At 35.0% G+C, this 11,632-nt stretch overlaps 2 pseudogenes; both read left to right on the plus strand.

Annotated features, from left to right (window-relative positions):
* Nucleotides 1-1,333: 1,333 nt before the first annotated feature.
* LOC149194568 (E3 ubiquitin-protein ligase WAV3-like) lies at nucleotides 1,334-4,957 on the plus strand (annotated as a pseudogene).
* A 2,717-nt stretch (nucleotides 4,958-7,674) lies between these two features.
* On the plus strand, nucleotides 7,675-10,433 carry LOC149194569 (ruBisCO large subunit-binding protein subunit beta, chloroplastic-like; annotated as a pseudogene).
* The last annotated feature ends 1,199 nt before the right edge of the window (nucleotides 10,434-11,632 follow it).

An 11,632-nucleotide genomic window follows, 5' to 3' on the forward strand; every position in this document is an offset into this window, starting at 1 on the left:
TCCATTTTTAGGGGGTCATGTTTCTAGTAATACCCATTTTGGAAACTTCGAGACATTTTGGTGTTTTGTGCAACTCAGATTTAGGGGAAATAGATGATTTTTCTCTAAGGGTGTTGCATGCATATGTTGACTCCTTTAATTTTGAAGGGATGGAATTCAGTGAGGCAATAAGTGCCTTCTTACAAGGCTTTAGATTACCTAGAGAAGCACAAAAATTTGATTACATCACATAAAAAATTGTAGAGTGCTATTGCAAGAACAACCCAAAGGTTTTCACTAGCGTAGACACAGTTTATGTTCTTGCATACTATGTGATCATGTTCAACACTGATGCACATAATCCAATGGTGAAGAATAAGGTATTCCTTTTTCATCTATGCAATTAGTTGGCAGTTCTCATGGATCATCATATTTCAAATTATTTTGGGATCATCCTTTGTCCAACTGCCTCTTTCCTAACTTGCAGTGTTATTGCAAATGTCAAAGGCAGATTTCATAGGGAATAACCGAGGTATATATGATGGAAAATATTTACCAGATGACTATATGGGATCCTTGTATGATCATATTGTGAAAAATGAAATCAAGATGAAGATGATAATTTGATGCCAAAAAATAAACTTCCCATAAATGCAAACAGAATCTTAGATCTAGATAGTATACTAAATATTGTAATTTGTAATAGGGGGAAGAAAAAGCTCTGGAAACAAGTGGTACACTTCTCATCTTATTACAAGGCTTTATGTTACCTATAAAAGCACATAAATTTGATTCCAATCAAAAAAATTTACAAAGCGCTATTGTAAGTGCAACCCAAAGGTTTTCACTAGTGCAGACATAGTTTATGTGCTTGCATACTCTATGATCATGTTCAACATTGATGCACATAATCCAATGGTGAAGAATAAGGTATGCCTTTTTCATCTGTGCAATTAGTTGGAAGTTCTCATGGATCATCATATTTCAAATTATTTTGGGATCATCCTTTGTCCAACTGCCTCTTTCCTAACTTGCAGTGTTATTGCAAATGTCAAAGGAAAATTTCATAGGGAATAACCAAGGTATATATGATGGAAAATATTTACCAGATGACTATATGGGATCCTTGTATGATCATATTGTGAAAAATGAAATCAAGATGAAGATGATAATTTGATGCCACAAAATAAACTTCCCATAAATGCAAACATAATCTTAGATCTAGAAAATATACTAAACATTGTAACTTGTAATAGGGGGAATAAAAAGCTCTCGAAATGAATGGTGCACTTCTCATCTTCCATACTAGTGGTGCGCTTCTCATCTTCTTCTACGTCATCTCCTTTTTCTGGTCATGGGGCCCTCTCGAATGGCTTGTCACCAGCGAGATCTTCCCTTTGGAGGTCCCGCTCAGGTGGGCAGAGCATCAGAACCACATCTGTGAGCACTTCTGTAAGTCTTGGGATCTCTTTTACGCATACCAGTGGTGATAGTCCCCTAAGCTTGCATTGATCTAGGGGGAGGGGTCATAATTTGAATGATCTATCTTTGGAACATAGCCAGAAGATACTATTTTCACGAAAAATATTGAAATGAATAGTTGTTGGTAAACCATTGATTTTTCAAAAATGGGAATGAATTTCTCATACCAGTGAGCATTCTTACTTTATCTTATCTCTGAGTCCATGCTGGCCCTGCATTTCTAGGTAGTTCCACAACATTGTTAGGCTTGGTGAAAGTCAACAAGATCTTGATCAGTGAATCTTGACTTAAATTTCCTTGAATAGTTTCATGAATGATGACAAAATTTTTACAACACATACTTTTATTGCTATAAGACATAAATTAACAAAGTACTAAAAAAGTAAAAGTATGTGTTTTCGACCTTGATATATAATCCCAAGATTTAGCTGCATATGATCAATTTTTTTCTCATTGTTTGTTATGATTCCAAAACCATCAACTTGAACACCTTTACTTGACTCATAATTTATTTCCTATCAATGGAAATTGTGATTTTAGGCAATTACAAAGCTTAATTGGTACAACTGTCATGTCATAAGTAGGAAATAAACTATGAAACTTCTTAGAAGATTATAGTCTATAGAGACATTTTTTGTCCCCCACTAATTACAAAATGTTATAGCATGAGAAACAAGAATGCTTTCTTGGAAATTCAACATGGAAACAAACTTTAGAGAAAATTGATATTGTTCACACCACCATAAATGGTAAACCCAATCCAATTGTGGTTCCCAGTTTTGGCATGCTTGTCTATCAAATACTTTGTGCTCTTAATGGTTGCAGGTGAAATACTTGTTGGATGCAACATGTGTTAGAATGAAGCTCGATTATTTATCCAAGTCATGCTCAAGTCTCAACCTCATCATATATTTGAAACCCAACATTGCAGACACATGACTAACATTAGACACAACAATTCAAATCTCCACAGAATAAGAAAACAATTTATAGAAATGGAAATCTGATACTGAATATCACCTTTACCCTGGTCATGAAACATTATTCTTCATATTCATAAATCTATGATTATTCTTGATCTGAAAAATAAGAGGGCTATTGTGATTGAGCACACACAATATTTTATGATGAGGTGATTGATATGCATTGATCATTAGATTTGGAGAAGAGCAATCTCAAAGCTAGAGGGTAGGATTCATAAAGGCCATTGACCAAATTTTCACTTTACAAGCTGCCATTGAAGAAGCTAGAAAAAATTAATGGCAATCCTTTTCCTTTGTTTCTTTTGTTTTCTTTTCTGCTCTCAATTTTAATGGATGGTCAAGACTACCTTGAAAATGGAAGAAAAGAAAAGGAGACAGATACTAGAAGTTAGTATTGTGCTGCTTAGGAAACCCATTCTATTTGAAATAAATCTCCCTTGATATAACAATAGTCATATTTAGCTTATAGCAATTATTTTTGTGGCCACACCTTATCACTTGTTCTCTCCAAAAATTTCAAGTTGATTAATTTTCTCAGCAAAAATAACCATGAAATTCTAAACTTCTTATCTCTTTGGATGAACTTTCCTACTGTGGTTATGGGGTGTTTTGAAGAAATTGTAAAACTATGGTTTTGTGTATATATATTTGGCGCTCTAATGCATACATTTTATGATGTAGAAAACATGTGCAATATGTCTTGATGCAAAGAAACCAAGCCATGGCCATGCCTTATTAATTACAAAGTGTTCCCACACTTTCCACTTTGCTTGCATTGCTTCCAATGTGAACCATGGAAATAGGGTATGTCCAGTTTGTCAAGCCAAGTGGAAAGAACTTCACTTACAAGGGATTCCTTCAGAGCCATTGCGTTGCAGGGCACGAATAAGTCCTTTGAATTTGCCACAAAAGAAATATGGTAGGACGACAATTTTACCTTGTTTTCCACCTGTTCGTCCCCCACATCCTCAAGATGCAAGATGTGTTACGGAGCCTTCTTTTTTTCTAATGACGAGCCATTGGAGCATTGGTTAAGGGGAGAAAATGGGTTAGGTGGGGAAAATGTGAATGAACCTACTTTAGTTAAAATTGAGATAGTAGTAGGAAATTCACAAGCTACAGATTCAAGAGGAAAATTGGCATGATGAAATAGAGGGCTTCAAGGCAGAGAAGTTGATAGTACATCTATACTATTAAAAATGTTTCTTGAGTTTTCTGCAATTCCATGCTCAGAGTTTTGTGAGAAGTTCAATGTCTTGGTACATCTGAAATCTCCATGCTCTAGTGCAAAACAATAGCAAAGCCAAAGAACTTGGAATATTTTAAATCCATCTCAAACCTCTGATATGCCCAGAGATTGAGCACCCATTAATCTTGTAATTGTTCTTGATGTTAGTGGAAGCATGGCAGGCACAAAATTGGCACTATTGAAGTGTGCTTTGGGCTTTGTGATTCGTAATATTAGCCGCATGGCTTGCCTTTCAACCTTTTCTTTCTCATCAAATGCTAGGCATTTTTTTCCTCTATGATGTATGTCTGAGTAGGGTCGGAAGTTTGCTTTGCAAGCAGTGAATGGCCTAGTGTCCACTGGTGGAACCAACATTGTTGAAGGATTGAAAAAGGGTGCCAAAGTGCTAGAAGACCGGCATGAGAAGAACCATGTATGTAGTATCATTTTACTCTAGGATGGTCAGGACACCTACAATGTAGGAAACCACAGGAAGGTTTCCATTTAGTCAAATTCCAGGAGGGTTTTGGATTCTCAGTTCTTGTTGCCAAGATCAATAAGGCAATCTGCAGACCAGTGTAACATATAGATCCATCTACACACTTTTAGAATTAGGATGGATAAAGATTCAACGTCCATGCACTTCGTATTAGATGCTTTTGATGGCACCTTTTCCTTCATTGAGGCAGAAAGTATTATTCAAGATTATTTTGCACAATGCATTGGTGGTTTGTTAAGTGTGATGATTCAAGATATGCAGGTTATTGTCACATGTGCAAGTTCAGGAGTGCAATTGGGTGTCATACAAGCAGGAAATTATGCAGGCAATATTCTAGACAATGGGAAGAAGGGATTGGTAAATATTGGAGATTTGTATGTAGAGGAGGAGGGGGACTTCTTGGTTCATGTTAAGCTTCCTCCATTTACAAATCCTGAATTGATAACCATTGTTAATGAAATGAAAATGTTAAAAGTTATTTGTTCTTACAAGGATCTTGTTTCACAAGAAACTATTCAGACACCAGTGACAAAATTATCTATTTGATGTCCTGAATACGTTATCAGAAATGAACAGGTTGTCTATCTTGATTTTGACAGGAAAATAAACATATTGTTCACTGCATAATCCATAGCAGAAGCTAGAGCACTGGCAGACATAGGTGATTTTACAGGTGCTCAACTTGTATTGGGGATCAAGAGAAGTGATTTACAAGCATCCCAAGGATTTATGGATCAGTTATCAGCTGGTTTTACAAACCTGGTGGCTTCTCTAACCTTATTCTAAGAATTGAGTGGCTTAAACATGGCTGCACTCTTTTCCCCATCTTAATCAGGATTTACATTGAATCATGAGCTTGACTAGTTTCTAATGGAGATGACACATGCCAATGAAGGGTACATTTTACACCATGGTCTAAGTACTTATTTTCGTTGACTGATTTGGTCTTAATTTCTTCCTCTCTTGAGAGTCTTCAGTCACAACTTGATTTTTTGGCTTTCCATTTGTAAGTTGGGGTTGTTAATCTTAGTAAGGATAAGAATACATTTTTTAGTGCAACCAAAGATATTATGTCTTGGTTGCATTTCTCCAACAGAGGAGAACCAGTTAAGTTCACCCCTACCTATTCTTATTAAGTTATTTAGGTGTCCAGTTTTCAAGGCCACCTTTCAATCTGGGACCAGCTTCTCAAATGTGGCTATGCAAGGGATACACTTCTTTAGCTATTTTGGAAAAGAAGTGCTTCCAATTTCATTTTCAAGACATCCTTCGATGATGGCACTCTTTCACTATCTTGTTAGACCAATTGTATTGGATGGATTAAAGATCTAATTAGACAGAACTTGGGTGAGGCTAGTTGATCACTTATTAGGATATGATCAAATGATATATCAACAATCATGCTCCACTAGATGATCAACGGTAAACACACAGTTCTGCATGCCATTATAGAAGTTTATTTGGACCTCAACCACCTCAACTAGAGACTTTGTTCAAGCTTACCTCTTACCTATACAACCTTTTCACTCTTGGATATTTGGCCTTTGGAGAGGAGAGGTACCCCTATATGGCTCTTTTATCTTCCAAGGAGATTGCTTCACATCCTTCTCAAAGTACATTGAGGAAAGAATGCTGGTATTTTAAATTTTTTGAGGTATCTACATTGTTGTAGTCTATAGTTATTTTCATTGATTGTCTTCCTCCCTACATGTCCTCTTTGAATCTCTCTCCGCCCCCCCCCCCCCCTGTCTGCCTCCTTTGAAGGCATAACTCAATCGTGTAGTAGACAGTATCTATAGGCAGTTCATTCAGGCAACATGGACCTCCCTGCGCCACCAACCCCCACCACCCACTCAACAACCCTCTCATCCACTCAATCCTAAGTTGGGCTTCAAGGTTGAGACCTTAATAAGAATCTTAGAGGTCATTCTTATTCGACCAACATACCTACAATAGCACTGGTCTCATGACTTTAGAGATGAATTGGAAAATGAACAGGGAGAATTTACAGGAGTCCTAAAAGCAGCCTCTAACAGGTTGAGACAATAGCCTGACTATTTAGTATGTGCAATAGAAAAGATGGGAGGACATTAGAAAGCAAATCTAGGCTATAAATTAGAATTCTTTCCATCCTCATGATGTTGGAAGTGGAACCTTAGGCTCCTCCAAAAACAAGAATTTTCCTCTGGCTGATCCTAAACTAATATGGGATTACCTATAGAAGGGGTCTTGACAAGGACCTGGTATTTACTGTTTATTGTTCCTGTCCCTTTGGTGTTGCCTATCATAGAATGAGCCTTGGTATTATCTCAGCAAGCTGGAACCAAAGTGGATGGTTAGTTGGAGGTTTAAAAGGCAGTGGAGTAGTGACTCGAAACTCATTAGAGGGTTCCAAAGCCTAAGTACAATTTGAATTAGAGTTTCCTGAAGTGGTACCTATTCGAGTTGAGCATCAAGGAGGGTTTCCAAGTTGCGGGGACTTGATTTTTGTCTCTAGATGCACAGTAAATGGCTAAGTTTGTCTTCCATTCAATATTTGTAGAAAGTCTTATACAGGCCAACAAAGACACTTCCTCCAATTCATGACTGCCAGCAAGTCAGATCCTCCAATAGAAGGATGTAGTCTGGTAGAAGGAGCCATATTGTGGTGAAAGCAATTCTGTAAGAGGTTCAGAATTGACTTCTTACATAGTGTAAAGCCTAGTAAGTGTAGGAAACACAACTAATTTAAGTTATGACTCCTGATTAGAGTAATTGATATTGTGGGATTTGCATTTAACTTGTGGTTCATATTTCTCATCGGTTAGGAACTGAAGTTGTTTGAATTGAATTTCATGTTGTGACTCTAGGTTTATATGATATTGAGTAGTGTATTGCCAAAAACTATTGTATTGTTGTTTATTATTCCAGATACCTTTTTTCATTGTAATCACTGAAGACAGAGTAGCAATTCTAAATTAAAATTTAACCACTATAATAGAAAAAGAAAGGTTAATTATCAAGAAATTCTACGGTGAATTATCATAACACTGTACAGTAGTATCAGTGGTAGGGGTGCACTGTTGGATTTATTGTGTTAAATTGTTGTACAAGAAGGAGAAATTTTGTTGAAAACTAGGGCACATAGAGGTCAAAAATTCAAATTAAAAATATGCAACTTGGAGGCCTGCAATAGAAACTAGCTTAGATTGTTTTCTGCTAGTATTAATATAGATGGGGTTTCTTTGTATTAGCTTAATGTTGTTTTGTACTAGTATTAATATAGATGGGGTTTCTTTGTATTAGCTTAATGTAAATATATAGATTTGTCTCATTAAAATGAGGATTGTGGTTGGATTTATATTTGGTTGTTTCTTTCTTGATGCTCCATAAGTTTCCTAAAGTCTTTATAGCTGTTTAGTTTTCCTTTTAACACTTATAAGTGCTTTTATGCAATGGAATTCATGTTTTTCAAACATAGATACTAATATGAAGATCTTGTAATTTATTCAGGATATGAGAAGATGACCTCTTCTTTAGGAAACGTGACAACAATTGCCATGTCTACCTCATTGGGAAACATTTCAAAAGGAGAGGAAGTTGGGTGTAGTGTTTAATAATTATGGCAGACAATTGTCTTCTCTTTTAGTTTTTTCACCCATTTCTTTTAATCGCTTAAGAAAAATATGGACTCTGAGATTACACACCAGAGAGAAGGTAGTTAATACAAGATCCATGGAAAAGGAGTTGTACTTCAACTGGGATGGCTCAGTGACAAAAAAACTATAGGTCAGAGAAAAATGCCTGTTTAAAGGAAGGTCACCTGCACGTAAAACTTCACTGTGGATGATCTTTCCTTGTCCACTTATATTTGATGTTAATGTGTAGTTTTAATTTTTCATGGAGGGTTGTTTTGGCATATAATCCTACATTCAATTGCACTCTTATTGAAATCCCATTCTAATTGTCTTGCAGGCAGGTGTGAACAAACTTGTTGATCTTGTTGGAGTCACCCTTGGACGAAAGGGCATAATTTTTTTTTTGGAGAGCAAGTATGGTTCTCCAAAAATAGTAAACAATGGCATGACAATAGCTAAGAAGGTAATTTGTAGATGTGTGTTCTGGTTTTCTTTTTAATGTTTTATTAGTTTCCCCTTTCCTAAATGCCTTAGATCTAGTAGGAAAATTTTGCAAACTGAAAGGTCAAAGAAAATACATTTTTTACTCAACAGTCTACTTGGCATGTGAACTAGTCACATGAGAGTAATGAATAAAGATTTTAACAACTGAAAACAAAGAGTTGTGGCTGAGTCAAGTTTAATTATAGTGGACAATCTAATGAAATGTATTTTAATGCCATGGTTTCATTTTTTTGACATGTTGAGTTAGAGGACCCAGTTGAAAATATTGGGGCCAAGTTGGTAAGACAAGCTACAACAAAGATAAATAATTTAGCTGGAGATGGAGCTATCACATCTATTGTTCTTGCATAGGGTTTAATAAGTGAAGGTGTAAAGGTAATTTTTTTCCACTAGTATTGGTTTAAGATCTATTCATTTTTGTAGGGTTTTATGGTGTTTGTTTTTTTAGTTTTGGTTTGGGATTTAATGAGTTTAAGATGGTATTTGAATGAAAAAAATGTCATCGGGTATTAGAAAATTTTGATCCTTTTGTCAATTATTATCTTGTTAGGAAGGACACAATAGACAAAGATGGTATCTTAAATTTCTGAATCAAAATTTGAAATGGAACCCTTTTTTTAAGTTGTTGCAGCATGTGCAAATCCCATTCAAATTACTAGGGGCATTGGCATGACAACAAAGGCCTTTCTTTCGAAACTCAAAAGTCTGTCAAAGAAGGTAAATCCTCATATTTTGAGTAGGCTAGTTTTCTATTTTTCTGATGGTTTGGAGTTGCATCTAATTGAATGAATTAGTTGCCTAAGTTATTTTTTGGTTACAAAATATTTTTCATTTTTCATATAGTATTTGTCTTGAGGAATACATTTGGTTGTTTGGTCTTGTTAGATATGTAATAGTTGTAGACTTGTAGTTGTTTAGTCTTATGGTTGAGGTGCACTTTTATTATGGAAATAGTTGATGCAACATTATCATTTAATCCTTACTCCAGGGTATGTTGAGGAGTTTCTTGTGAAACATTTGTATTTTTGGAAATTTTTTTATGTGAATGGATACACAAGTTAACACTTTGTAATCTATATTATTTTCCAAGTTGAAGACAATGAATTAGTAGATGTTGCTTTAGTGAGTGTTGTGAATAACTATGAAATAGGAAAAATGATAGCAGAGGCTATGAGCAAAGTTGGAAGGAAAGGTGTTGTGACACTTGAAGAGGGAAAAAGTGCATAAAATAATCTGTATGTTGTGGAGGGAATGCAATTTGATCGTGGTTATATTTATCCACACTTTGTGACAGACAATGAGAAGATGTTCGTGGAGTATGAGAATTGCAAGGTAATTGATGCAAAAGAAGTTTCTTCTTGTTTCTTTGTTGTGTTGTTATTCATTTGTTTTCTTTGTAATGTGAGAGAGAATAATTGAAAATCACACTCTTTTTAAAATAAAACCCTCAATCTTTCATCACCATACACACTTGGCATAAATGTAGGTGGAAATTTGATGTTTTGCTAGAACATGACATAAATGTAGGTGGAACTTTGGTGTTTTGCAAGGTTCCAGCTAGGTAGAAGCCCTGTTATATCAAGGTTCCAAGAAATTTTGTTTGGTTCTTAACCCTTTCTCTCATGAAATTGTGAAATGATTTCCTAGTCACTTCCATCTTACCAGTATGCATATCATACACCCTTGAGGTTGATTTTGGGTTGTGTTGGTTTGTATGAAATTGTATATTTTGTGCCCTAAGTATTTTTTTGGTTTGTTTATTAAATTGAGAGTGTTGATTTAATGATTAAAAAGAAAGATGAACATTGCTAAGCATAGGTTATGCTAAATATCTATTTGTTTGTGTTTTCTTTTTCATTCTACTTATCAAGGACTCGAATTGAATCATTATTTATTGTAAATTGCAGCTTCTATTGGTTGATAAGAAGATCACAAATGCAAGAGACATGATCACAGTATTAGAAGATGCCATCCGTGTTAGGTATCCCATTTTGATCATTGTGGAGGACATTGAACAAGAAGCTTTAGCTATTGTTGTTGTCAACAAACTCTGGGGTGCATTGAAGGTTGGTGCTTTGAAAGCTCATAGATTTGGAGAGAGGAAAAGCCAATACTTGGATGGCATTGTCATATTGACGTGAGGTTATTTTTTATTTTAGCTAGATTACTGAGATAACACATTATGACATTCCTTTTGTTTGATTTTTATCTTTCCTAATCGAGATAGCACATTTCGTTAAAGGGTGTTAGCTCAATGGAAGAGAACTTTCCCTACAAGAAAGAGGTTGGTGGTTCAATTCCATAACGCCCTAAAATGATTTAGTCATTGAAGAAACAAAAAGATTCTCATTTTATATGAATTTTTTTTCTTCTAAAGATAATTTTTTTTTTCTCTAGAGGGACAATAATTGGGATTAAAGACATATTGTCTATATAGAGACAATATGTCTTTAATCGTAGCTATTGTCTCTTGAGAGACAAAAATGAATTGTCTCTTAAGAGACAATAATACATGTATTCTATATTGTCTTTATAAAGACAATTTTTTAAGACAATAATTTGAGACACTCGCTTAAAGACAATATTTAAGACAATTTACAAGTTTTTTTTGGTCTCAAGTTAAGACAAAATAAATTCTCTTAAGAGACAATAATACATGTATTCTATATTGTCTTTATAAAGATAAATTTTTAAGACAACAATTTGAGACACCCAATTAAAGACGATATTTAAGACAACTTACAAGTTCCTTTTTTGCCTCAATTTAAGACAATTTACCCATAAATTGTCTTAAATATTGTCTTAAAACCCCCCCTTTTGTAGTAGTGACATTAGCTCATCTAGACAATATCAAAACAAGCATGAAAAATATTATGTCCTTATTTTTAGAAGGATATGTTGACATCTGCAAGATACTAAGAACCAAATTGTTGACCATTTGGACAAAGGAACTAATTGTATCACCAACTGCCTATGATCTAGTCAAGAAGTTGGTCATGTAAAACATAAATTTGCTAATAAGGGTGTTCACTAAGAAGGAGATTAAAATTATTTATGGAGGAAGCAAGAAAAATGGTAGTAAAGCTTGTAGCAAGAATGAACTAGTTATAAGGAGAGGAATATGGTTTATCTGCAAGGGACCTTAGGCACTTAACCATTCATGTCCAAGAGATTTGGAGGCAATAAGGGTGGAACAGTTAAAGACTCCTTTAGATCATTAGTTTTCGAGAAAGCACCCATGAAGGATCCTAGTAGTCAAGTACAAATGGTGAGAAAAAACAATGTTTTCAGAGAGACTTGCAAGAAAAGCCAATGATAATGAGTCAACTTGAAAATGTAC

The sequence above is a fragment of the Pinus tabuliformis genome, chromosome 2_2, assembly GCF_031772625.1.
Source record: "Pinus tabuliformis cultivar Carrire ecotype Pingquan chromosome 2_2, CPIR1, whole genome shotgun sequence".
NCBI lineage: Eukaryota > Viridiplantae > Streptophyta > Pinopsida > Pinales > Pinaceae > Pinus > Pinus tabuliformis.